This window comes from Pan troglodytes, chromosome 22 (assembly GCF_028858775.2).
Source record: "Pan troglodytes isolate AG18354 chromosome 22, NHGRI_mPanTro3-v2.0_pri, whole genome shotgun sequence".
In the NCBI taxonomy this organism is placed as follows: domain Eukaryota; kingdom Metazoa; phylum Chordata; class Mammalia; order Primates; family Hominidae; genus Pan; species Pan troglodytes.
Window position 1 is genome coordinate 16,577,230 of NC_072420.2, and position 13,475 is coordinate 16,590,704.

Consider the following 13,475-nt stretch of genomic DNA (forward strand, 5'->3'; position numbering starts at 1 on the left):
TCTTGGATCTACCAAAATATATCTCCTTTTCCATGATCTTGTTTTCACTTTAACTGCTCGCTGCAAAAAAAAGAAAATAAAAGTCTTAGCTACATTACTTTTAACCATAATAGTTGCTTTTTGATCCTTACAAATAATACTTGGGTATAAACACCATCAACAAACTTCTCTTTTCCAGTTTCTGGCCCAGGATACAGAAAGACTTTATCATTTCAGACTCATGCAAGCATTTTGCAACCACTTTATGTCCCAGGCAATAAATATTAATTCCAGTAAGTGTTTACTTAAATAAGTTTGTGGCCACTTGCAGAACCCATTATGTAACACTCCCTACAACTCTCTGTCTGCCAAAATATCACACTTTGAACAAGGCTTTTGGTTCAATCAGTGTATCAGCCCAATACATTGCTGCTTCTAGCCTCAACATCCTTCCCTTCTTTCCAGAGGAAGAAGGTGGTAAAGTCGTTTCCTTCCATGGCTGTGAATCAAAAGACATTTGACCATTTGACAAGGGCAACAGAATGCTACCTGCCTGCTGTCTATCCAAAAACAAGGAGGAATTTTGCAAGAGTGTTGCAAAATAAAATTCTTCATTCAGAAAGATTTTTATTCAGATAAAAAATTGGTTAACGAATGCAGCTTTAATTGCTTCTAGAGTTTGAAAGGGATTGTTTTTATAATATGCTATTACTTTCACCCAATTCATATTATAAACCATTCCAAGGCTTTAAACAAAAACTAAATGGAGCATATCTGTAAAAGTAACAACTGGCCTTGAATATAAACTTGGAATTAAATAAAATTATGTTATATGCTACAAATTAATCAAAAATTAAATATTTATATCATCATTATTTAACTTATTCACTTCTTGATTAATTCATCAATTCACGTGTTTTAGAAACACAATTTATGCTTATGTCACTTCATTATAAAAAGAAGGCTACACAGAACAAATAATTAGAAAAAGTTTCTATTCTTCATACACATACAAGAGCTAGCGTGATACACTGAATACTCTAGATAAAGTTATGCCTTTCCCATTAATAGATGTAAAGATGCAGGGATGAAGAGGAAACTGAAAGTTCCTAAAAATTAGTCCTTATATCTCACATGCCTGGAAATGTAACCCAACATTCTATCAAAAGAGATTTGTAGTGGATTCATATTAGAGAGAGACACTGAAAGCCAAGCACTTAAAACAAATTTAATTTGCCAAAATTTCAAAGTGGAAAAATTTCAGAAGCCTTCTGACACTTACCAGTGCCATAGGAATTATGCATTTACTGGCATCATGCATTTGTAGTCTGAAGAAATACAGTAATACTACATGGATCTCTGATATATTAAAATGTCTTCTTTCCTAGGGTGCTAAGGCAAGTGCACTCTATGTTGGTTGCCTGAGCTCGTAGCCTTATCACTCTTAAGTTTGTATTTAGTAAGTATATTATTTTGAACTAGAAGTGAGGTTGGTTTTGTAGTTGTTAACGATTTGCTTTCTTGTGTACATTTGATCTCTCTAAAAAAGATACAAGTGTACTGAGGACTGGGATGGTATCTTTCATATCTTTTGCACAATCCAATTGCATTAGAACCATACAGTGCTCCCGGTGCCAGCATCACAGCTATTCATCAGGACTGAATTAGGAATCCAACCCATTAACTGGCTCCGTGACCCTGGACAATTCATTTTACCTTTTGAGACTCCTGGTGCTTCCCATATAAAATGAGGTGACTACATTCTTTCTAAGATACTTTCCAGTTATAAAACTCTATGATGCCTAATTAAGGAAGCAAGTAAAGGAAGGAAGTTACATGAATGTGTGGGGAGCCGTGATACCCAAATTCGCAGCATAGACTGCCAAAATCCTTGGCAAAACTATTGATGTGCTGGAAAACCAGAGGGGAGCATTATGAAAAAGCAGGCAGAGACCAGAGGGAAATCTGCTCCTTAGAGCTAGAACAACGTGGATCCAAATTTGTGAGCTACATGCTTTTCCTTTTTTTCTTAAACTGAATTTTCCAATTATGTGCAACCTGGGTGGTAAAAAGCCTGAAGTGTCCAAGTTTAAAGACAAACCTGACAGAACAGCTGAAAATTAGGAAAATTCATAGAAACATGAAAACAACAGAGAGAATGATCCTAATCATTGCCTAGTTCCTCATCTCTGCCTAAATTTAACAAGCATGGAGGAAATCAACAGGGGGAGAAGCTTTAAAAGCAACAGTAGGAAGACATTAGAATGGGCTGGAATGATAAACAGCTGTCCACCATGGGAAATGAGTAGGGGGCAAAGTTTCTAGATTGATTCTAGGCAACGTAACACAATCATAGAACTAAAATCCAATCTTCTGAACAATATGATGACTCTAGAGTTGCTACAGTGTGTTACCTATAATATCCAGATTTTAATCCAAAATTAGACTATGTACAAAAGAAAGAAAAAAATCAGGAAAGTATGAATCTATCCTCAGGGTAATAAAAACTATTCTGTTGTGAGTTTTCTAAGATTTACCTGAAATAATTCATCTTCAACTCTAAGTAATTGGGATACATGTCAGATACATATTATAATGTCTAGAACAACTTCCTTAAAAAATGCAAAGAGGCTGGGCATGGTGACTTATGCCTGTAATCCCAGCACTTTGGGAGGCCAAGGCAGGCAGATCACTTGAGGCTAAGAGTTCGAGACCAGCCTGGCCAACATGGGAAAACCCCATCTCTACTAAAAATACGAAAAAGTAGCCAGTAGAAGTGGCTCAGGCCTGTAATCCAAGCTGCTCAGGATACTGAGGCAAGAGAAACACTTAAGCCTGGGAGGTAGAGGTTGCAGTGAGCCAAGATTATGCCACTGAGCTCCAGTCTGGGTGACAGAGCAAGACTCTGTTTGAAAAATAAATAAATACATAAATAAAACAAAACAAAGCTATATTGAGGAGGGCTAAGAGAGAAATTAAAGTGGAATATTAAAATTGCTTAATTAACATAAAAAACAGAAAAAGAAGAAAACAAAAGTAAACTAATAAAAAAGTGAATAAGACAAATAAACAAACCAAAATAAAACAAATGTCGAATAGCAGACCTGAATAGAATGCTATCTTTAATTATATTAAATAAAAATGTACTAAACATGCCAATCAGAAGACAGAAATCATTAGTCTGGGTTTTTGAGAAGGCAGGACAAACTATATGTTGCATATAAGATACATTTTAAGTAAAAAATACAAAAGTATGTGCTCAAATCTTTGACCCCTGACATGGTTTGGCTCTGTGTCCCACCCAAATCTCATCTTGAATTGTAATCCCCATGTGTCAAAGGTGAGATGCGTAATCTCCACGTGTGGAGGGAGGGAGGTGACTGGATAATGGGGGAAGTTTCCCCCATGCTGTTCTTGTGATAGTGAGTGAGTTATCATGAGATCTGATGGTTTTATAAGTGTTTGACAGTTCCTTCTTCACACACTCTTCTCCCTCCTGCCAACTTGTGAGGAAGGTGTCTGTTTCTCCTTCCACCATGATTGTTAAGTTTCCTGAGGCCTCCCCAGTCATGCAGAACTGTGAGTCAATTAAAATTCTTTCATTTGTTTATAAATTACCCAGTCTCGTATAATATCTTTATAGCAGTATGAGAATGAACTAATACAACCTCCTATTTTATAATTGTTATTTGTCTTCTTATTGAGTAGTACGAAGTCTTTACGTATTCTAGATATAAATACTTTATCAGATATATATTTTCCAATTGCTTTTTATATTTCTATTTTTCCTCATAGTATCTTTTGAAAAGCAAAAGGTTTAATTTTGTTAGAATCCATTTTATCAATTTTTGCTTTTATAGTTTGAGCACATACCTCAGTAAAGATACACTAGTGCCAATAAACAAAGCATCAGGGAAATACAAATTAAAACTACAGTTAGTTACTAGTATATATCTACTTGAATGACTAAAATTAACAAGTCTGAGAATACTAAGTGTTGGAGAGGATTTGAAGCAACTCCAGCGCTCATATATTGCTGGTGAAAATGTAAAATTTCATAGTCACTTTGGAAAGCAGTTTAATTCTTTATAATAAAGCTAGTTGAAAACCTACTGTATGATATGGTCTGGCTCTGTGTCCCCACCAAATCTCATCTCTAATTGTAATCCCTACATGTTGAGAGAGGAACCTAGTGGGAGGTGACTGGATTATGGGGGCAGTTTCCCCATGCTGTCCTCATGATAGTGGGGGAGTTCTCACGAGATCTTATTGTTTGGTAAGTGTCTGGCAGTTTCCCCTGGATGCTTTCTGTCTTTTGCTGCCATATAAAATGTGTCTTGCTTCCCCCTTTGCCTTTCACCATGATTCTAGATTTCCTGAGGCTTCCCCAGTCATGCAGAACTGACAGTCAATTAAACCTCTTTTCTTCATAAATTACAGTCCCATATAGTATCTTTATAGCAGTGTGAAAACAGACTAATACACCATATAATAGCATTTCTACTACTAGAAATTGAGCCTCTCTAAAAAACCCACTCATTTCCACACAAACACTCGCAAACAAATATTTGCAGCAAACTATATTCATAATAGCCTAATGTAGAAATAATCCAAATATCCATTAACTGGTGAATAAGTTTTAAAATTGTGGTATGTAGAAAGAAATAATATTTAGCAATTTTACAGATGAATCTCAAAAATACTGTGCTAAGTGAAAAAAGTCAGCCCTTAAAGGCTATATACTGTATAGTTCCATTTATGTGGAATTATGGAGAGGACAAAGTATAATAACATAAAGCATCTCAGTGATTATGAGGGGTAGGGTGGGTTAGGGAATTGACTTCAATGGGGCATTAAGAGAATTTTGCTGGGAAGATTGAAATGTTCTATATCATAATTGTTGCAGTAATTGCACTATATATATTTTTCAAAACTCAAAGTGCATACTTCAAACTTATGAATTTTGTTGTAGGTAAACAACACCTCAATGTAAAAAAAAATTTTAATGTTTAAATAGATGAGCTTGATGAGTGAAGAAGAAATAGAAAATCTGAATAGAGCTTCAATCATGCAGAGTTTGATTTCATAGTTAAAGTTGCATTCCTTCAACAACACTGAGAAAGAAATTCTAAAACTTACAAATGGAAACAGAATCCAGACAGCTTTACAAGGGAGTTCATATGATTTTATAGTGAGGTTAGCAAAGGAAAAAGATGCATCAGAATCTAGAAAGTCCAGGCAAAAGCTCTCTTCCAGGTAGGTCTTAGAATAGATTGCATAGAACACATTCCTTGTTCTAGCAACAAAATGCTGCAATATATGTGCTGGGATTTTGCCCAGGATAGCCCACTTGAGATTTAGAGTTCAAGGTTTTTACTGGGGGACTGGTCACATCGGAAATTTCTCCCGGTGTAGCCAGGAATGATTATCAAAGTTCTAGACTCCTAGGAGGAAAGCAGGTATTTACCATCAATCACACTGTTTGCACAGTATAGGCAAGGAGGACTCAGTGCCCGAGGCATACAAGACAGCTGGATTCTTTAGTAACAAAGGGAAAATTCCAAAGTCAAGTTTTCAGACACCAGCCAAGGATTAGCAAGCCCTTCGAAGAGCAACATCAGACCTGCTACAAAACTCTTTCCTATACCATAGCGGAGGCACTTCCTTTCCTTAGCTGCAGTTCAATCTAGCTGGATTTTTTTCCCCCAAAATTTGTAGAAATGGCCTAACTAAATCCTCCTCAGAGAAACTGATCACCAGCCAACCAGCTTCATCTACTGAAATGTCGGTTTCACCTCTGCAAGTTTCTTCAACAAAGCTTTTGAATTTTAGTGATTCTAACTTCTTCTCTTTGTTCACTAAGGCTAGGAGTGGTCACTGCTGCCTGCGATCGCTATTTCCACAACTTAATGGTTTTTTATATTTTTTTCCTCTTCTGAGTTACATTAACAACCACTTACTTTTAAAATATTTGTATGGACTCACGTGTGTTAAAGTAATTTCTGTGGTTGTTCCGGATGCTGACTAATAAAAGAGCAGAGGCATCTTCCTTTGGCAAAAGTTACTAACAAATAAGAACTAGTAACATATGTTCATTCATTATTCTCTGTTTTGGGTACTAAATTTGTGGTATGAGGCAACTGTGACAGTGGCAGCAAATTTGCTTATCTGACCTCTGATGACACCTGAGGTAGGTGACTGTGAAATGAAATTTCAGCATCACCCCTTATCCCCAAAATGCTCTCCTCCAGCTCTTCCAATGACCTTTCAAGTGCCTGTTATATTCTTCCCTCCTTGTAACATCTAGAGTGATTTTTGTTTCCTGAACTGAATTCTAATACATATATAGGCGATTTATCAAAAGAGTGCAGTAAACAACATACTCAGTAGTGAAATTTTAAAATTATTCCCCATAAAATCAGGTGTGAGATAAGTATGCTCCTTCTCACCATTTCTATACAACATTGCATTGGAAGCAATAGAGCTGAAGAAGTGGAAAATGGTAGGGAAGAAAACAAAATTGTCATTATTTGCAATTGATAAGATAATCTACATAAAACCCCCAAACATAGCTTTATGGAAAATTAGTATGTATCACAGACATAAATACATTTGATACTGCACTGTGTCTACTTTTGTAAGACAGGAAGAATATATCTGAAATGTTTAGTAACCTTTTTTCAAAAGCAGATGAAATTACATCCAAAATCATCAATAACTGAAGAAGTCTAATAGGGCTTACTTCTAGAGGATTCCAGGTGAATGGATACAACCTTGAGCTAATTGCACAAAAGAAATTGTGTCTATAAGCAGGTCAATTAGCTTGTTTCACTAGAACACAGTTAAAAAGGTAGTTCTCCAATCACTTTGATTTTCAGAAGAGCTATGAGCTTGATTCTTAATGCTTATTTAACATAGTTGAGCTTTAATGGTTAACTTGAAATTTTAAAACCATAAAACTTTATAGAAAATGAATATCAAAAGTAAAGAACCTGTTATGACCACAGTCACTGTACATAGGAATTTTATCTCACTGCTGTAAATCGTGAAATCCTGCCCTCAACCATAGTGTACGAACATGGCCATTTCAAAGATGCACCTCTGTGACATTTCCCTGGATTTCTCCACGTAGGAATTTCAGCGGTTATTCTCTGTAGGTAATTGCAGCTTCCAGAATAACCCCAGGTCACTGAAACACCTTGGCTCTACAAACAACCAATTATTAGGCAGATTACATTAAGAAAATCCATCCTGCTACTGCTGTGGAGATGTGACTTTATGACACTGAAGAAAAAAAACATGCAAAGAGGTTTCTGGAGTCTCTCTGTGGTGAAGGCAATGCTCTATGGACATATTTTATTCAATCACACTTAATGAATGAGCCTCACTCCTTGGTTTTCTTCATCCTCTCTGTCTCGTAGAATCCTTCTAGGGGGAGATATATATATATAGTAGCTGTGAATTAACATTTGTTCTCTAAAAGCACAAAACTTGGTTTCTACTATCATACACTTAATACAAAACTCCCACAGTTCTTCTATGACCATTGTCTCCATCAGGGTCCGGTGAGAGGATGGAAAACATACGAGATTTTGAACAGGGAGAATGTAATGTAAATAATTGTCAACCAGGTATGAAGTTGTGAACTAGGAACTGAAAAGATAAAAAGAGGACACTAATGTATCATGGAGGCAGCAAATGTAGGAAGCAGATACCATCCTTATGGTTAAAAAAACGAAGGGACATGATTGGATTTATTAAAATTTAGAAACTTAGAGGAGGGGTCTTGCATAACTGAAACTCAGGGCTTTGAGGAGGGCTACTGGTTCAGTTGCTCAACAGATTCTGGTGTCTCTGAGCTTGGAAGAGCGGTCCCAAGGGGCTGAGACCCAGACTGTAGAAAACAGGATACTGTTAGCAGATGCTGGTGATTGTTAACTGTGACACAGTGAAGCTTGTTTCACAAGTGTTTAAAAAACTGTTAACTCAATTCAGCTACTGCATACGGAATTACTACTCCTGCCTGGGTGAAGAAGCTCTGCCAAGATGATGCTTACAGGAACTGCAAACGGACAGGAAGTCAACAAGGAGTAAATAAGAAAGACCAGGTTCCTTCTTTCTCCTCCAGTCCTAGTCTCCGTCTTGTGCCCCCTTTTGGCAGAGCATAACAGGAAATCAGGGGGCAAAGCAGAAATAAGGTTTGCAGAGTTCCAGCTTCAGGATCATGAAGCAATTATAGAAATGTGGTTTGAGCTGAGAGACAATAGCTGAGTAAGTGGCACAACCATACACCAAAAAGTCTTCTGAAATAACTGAAAATTGATTCATGATTAGTTACACTACGGTATAGCTAAACTGCTTATGTAGTTTTGTAACTTACTAAGAAGTTGTATAATTCAGCATAGTCTCATAGTTTTAACAAAGAGAAAGAGATAAGCATTCAGTTTCCACTCCCTGTTCATTATGGAATACAAGGAGATGCACTGTGCATCTGAATGTCCACTTTGATTCCTGTGTGAGAAATATTGAACCAGCTTGTGGCTTCCAAGAATAAAATTAGTAAAATAAATGGACAAACATGTAAAAGACACAAAATTAAAGCATTCTTATCCTCCAAATCAGACCAAATAAACCTTATCTCAAATGATATTTCTGAACAATATACCCACTTCTAATCCCCCTCTACCTCCTGACACATACTTAATAACAACTAGAATTTCTAACTTCCACATACACCAAAAAAAATTTATTACCATAATTTACAATAATAAATAATTAAGAACATCTACCTATTGACTTTCTTATCATGTGTTCACCACTTTAAAAAATGAATCAACTTTTGATTATCTATTTCTTTTTGCTACATGATAAGTGACTAGAATGTAATCAGTTTTTTTAATTTTTATTTTAGGCTCAGGGGTACATGTGTGCAGGTTTGTTATATAGTTAAACGCATGTCACAGAGATTTGTTGTACAGATTATTTCATCACCCAGGTACTATGCCTAGTATCCAATAGTTATTTTTTCTGATCTTGTCCCTCCTTTCACCCTCCCTGCTCAGTTAAGCCCCAGTATCTGTTGTTTTTCTCTTCACCAAAAGGTTTTTAAAACCTGGTTTTGGCCAGCATGTCAAACCATGTGCTACCACATCTTGTTGAAAATTTAATTCACATTTCCATGCAGGACAGAAGTTTGGTTTTATGCACCATTTATGCTCTAAAATATGCTCTATCCTTCCTATAGAAAATGCATTCCTAAAAATTATCTCTAGGGAGATAGTTACATCCATATAAAATAGATTTAGCTGGAGATTATTTTATCAGTGTTTTTTAAAATAAAGCAGATGAATATAAACCTAAAAGTTTTGCATAGAATCCTGGTTAAATAAATTACACAAGTAATGAAACACTATGCAGTCAGTAAACATGACTGGTTAGACATACCTTTTATTAACATAGAGCAAGCTATAAAACATTCATTCATTCAAAAAATATATATTGAGTATCTGCATTGGCCAATGTACCAAGGAGTGACAGAAGAAAAAAAAGTCCCTATTGATGTAAAACTTTACATATGTTCGTATGAACATGCACACATACACAGACACACAGATGTCTGGTGGGACCTTCTCAAAAATATTGAGTCATTCGCTAAAAAATAAAGTGGTTTTCTCCCAGTGGGGGACTATAGCTGATTTTTACTTCAGTCTTTTATGTCATGTATTCGCAGGAATTTATTTTACAAAAATAATATAGCCACTTAAAAAAATCCTATACCTATTCAAAATCGAGGGCAAAGACTATTACTACCACTAAACCTTACCAGGGTTACTGGCTGAATGTGATTTCCTTTCTCTCAGAATTACTTTATCATTTGGTGAGTATCATTTTGGGGAATTCAGAATACATTGGATTCTGAATTATAATTAGTTTTGAATTTGTCTTTCCTTGAGGATAGTGACACTGTCTTGTATAACTTTTTGTCACCTATAACATGTAAAGTAGAGCTTAGATGCTTTCAGTGTGTGCTCAATAAATAATGTGTTACATTTCTAAATTCACTCACCATCAAATTGTACTGGGCATTAGTCAGGGTAACTGCTTTGCCCATAGAGTTTATAGGTTACCATGTGCTACTTATAGCCCATGTTGAAGAGCAGCCTTAAAGAGCTATGTTTTGTAATATGTAACCCCAATCTCCAGACACAGCTGATTGTATTGAGGGTGAATACTTGACTCAAAGGCAGCCAATCCAAAACCTGGCCAGAGCATGACCTGGAATGCAAATGTGATCATAGGCTACTCATAAGAGAAAAAAAATCAAACTGGCTAATAAACCTGTAAAGCCTTTTCTGCTTTATTAACAGTGAAAATGCAAGCTAAAAAAGATACAGAGATGATTTTATTCCCATTGGATTGTTGAAAATTAGGAGTGACAAGTCTCATATTATTGAAAATAAGAAGGGTGATAATATCTCATATTGAAAAGAATGAAGGGAAATGGTCACCTCCACGCCCCATAGGTGGGAATATAAAAATTATTAAGGCAATTTGACAGCATCTACCAGCATTTACATTATGCTCATCACCTTTTAACCCAGTTAGTCTACTCCAGGAATACAACTTGCAAAAATAGCCACAGGTGCACAAAGATGAGGCAAGGATTTTCGTTGTAATGTTCAAAAGAGATACATTTCCATCATTAGGGTGAAGTAGGCTATGTTATTTTCATTCATTAGAAGAAAGGCAGAGATTCAATAGAAATAAAATCAAACCCAACATCCTTACTTTGAACCACAGTCCTATATAATTTGGTCCCTGTGTTTCTGAACTCATCTCTTCTCTCCTTCCCCACCACTCACCTGCTTCGGAACTCACTGGCATTTGCACTTGCTCATTCCTCTGCTCGTTTTATATCTCCAGCCATTCTCAGGGCTGATTCCTTCTCTCCAGCATCTCTGGTTAAATGTTACCCCCAGGGAGAAATTTCCTCATCAACCTGGCCTCAAACCTCTCTATATTTTATCTCTTCTTATTTTCTTTGTCTAATTTACCTTCTCTTGACATTATATTAAATATTAAGCTGCATTTTTTATTGTCCATATCTTTCACTAGAATCAAAACTTTTATGGGCAAGCAATTTATTTATTATTTATCACTAAATCCCCAATGCCTAGAGTGATGTCTCGTAAAGAATAAATGTATGTTTGATAAATTCATTTATTCTACAAAAGTATATGATAGAACTGTGTATTTTAACATAGAAAAATATCTAAGATCTATTGGTGTTGCCAAAAAAGACACAAATGATATGTTCACTTTTATGTTAAGAATACATGAGTATTTATATATAGGGGTGTGTATGTGTTTAACACATACATGCATGTAATTATCTAGATAGAGAACTAAAATTATATATATCAAGTTGTTATCTCTGCCAAGGATAGTGTCTATGGGAAGTAAGAAAATGAAACTTTGACATTGTACTCTACATATTTCTGTATCCATTTAATGTTTTTATAAGAATAGATTTATATACCTCTCATGAAAGGAAAACAAAGAAAGAAAAGTAACTACTAATAATAACAAATGACATTTAAAGCTCTTGTAATAGGCAATACTTTGAGCATTATAGAAGTATTAACTCATTTAATCTTCACAACAGCCCTAGAGGACATATTATTATTATTAATGTTAATATTACTATTTCAATTAGAGAAGAAGCTAAAGCATAGAAGAGCTAAGTAGCTTACTCAAGATTGCACAGTGTCCAGGTAGCAAAACCAAAGAAGGAAATAAAGGAGGAAAGAATGAAAAGGAGGTAGGAAAGGATGAAGGGAAGAAGAAAGGATTCATTAATCAGTTAATTTATCAGACTGAATATGGCAAATGAAAAGTGGTTAAAGTTGTGAATGCCTACTATGCAAAATTGCAGGTTATTTGAAAGAGAATGAAATGTAAGGAAGATTTTCAGCTCTTGTCCTGGGGTGCACAGCTCTTCCAGAATTCCCAAGATTCCTTGACCAGATGGTTCAGTTTTTCTTGATTCCCACACACGTGTCCTGAGAGAAACCCTGTGGCGCACAATGACTTGAGCGAGGCTCTGTTCTTTGCCTCAATACTTTAAAGTAGAATGGATGTTTTTGACCTACAGAAATAATGCCATGTGTTAGAAAAGGTTACTTATTTCCCAAGTCTGTTAAAGAGGAGAAATTATCAAAGGAAACTTAATATTGGTCAGCAAAACAGGGACAGTTTAGAAATTTTCAAGAGATCATCAAAACAATCTGTGTGCGTGTGTGCACGTGTGTGTGTTTAACTATGCACTGATGCTTTTTTTGCCTTTCTTTCTTTTGTAAGCTTACCTGATTGGTCATTCGCTTTTTAAAATCCTGCAGTCAAGTATAACCGAATTGGGTGAATATAAGGGCGCAAAGAAACAAGAACAATGCAGGAGAAGACATGAGAACAGATGTGCCTCATGTTAAATTAAAACGCTCCTTTCTTCTGAACTTTCTTACTAAAATTCTGCAATTTGTGTAAGACAGATTCCATTTAGCACTGCTTTTCATTTTCCTTAGAGCTTCTCCATGTGATGAAAGAGAGATTGTGGGTGAACATCTGAGATAAACATGGTATTAGGTCTCCTTCTATCTCTTTATTTATTAAAAGAATGGATCATTTATTTCTTTAAGACTAATATAGGATTGTATCTGTAATTCGTTTATCAACTTTAACATTTCATTTGGGATCTAACAGAGATGGATCATTGTGTCATCATAATCTTTTAATTAGAAATACCATGTTAAGTGTGCCCTTAAATGAACCCTAAAAATCTTCCTGCACTCCAACCACGGGTGTACGGGTGTTACATTACAAAGCACGCTAGTTTACTGACCATTTCAAGATTGCCTTGTGGTTTTTATGCTTCAGAACATGAGGTTTATTGGTAGTGACACAGGATGAAATCCAAGCATATATGATTACAAATGTCCACATGGCAAAGCTTGGCTTTCAAAATTCAAATTGTCTACAAAGTAGAAACTGCTATTTTTAAAAAGCCAAAGAAAAAGTAAAAAAATAAAGTATCATATCTCATTTATGGATCTTGTTCCTTCCTCTGAAAGATAATGAAAGCTTAGGTAGCAGAGTTGTTTTAAAGTATATTCTCTTTTACAGTTAGGCAAAGATATGATTTAAGAGAATGCTCATCACTATAGCCATGCCTTTTATGCTGTGAGCTATTGAAATGTGAATACACCACTAATTCTTTGCAACTACCAGACTGTAAACCAAACATGCCACTTTAGTAAATGACCCTTATTCTTCATTTCTGTTCCTTACTAAAGAGTACTAGCTATTTGTGGAAACCGCAAGAAAACATAGAAAGTTTGGAGAAAAATGTTTAATCTGTTGTTCCCCTAAGGCAATTTGCATCCTTTGAAGCTCTCTCTGTGTAATGAAACAAACAACTAGTAGGAAGGTGAAAATTTTAC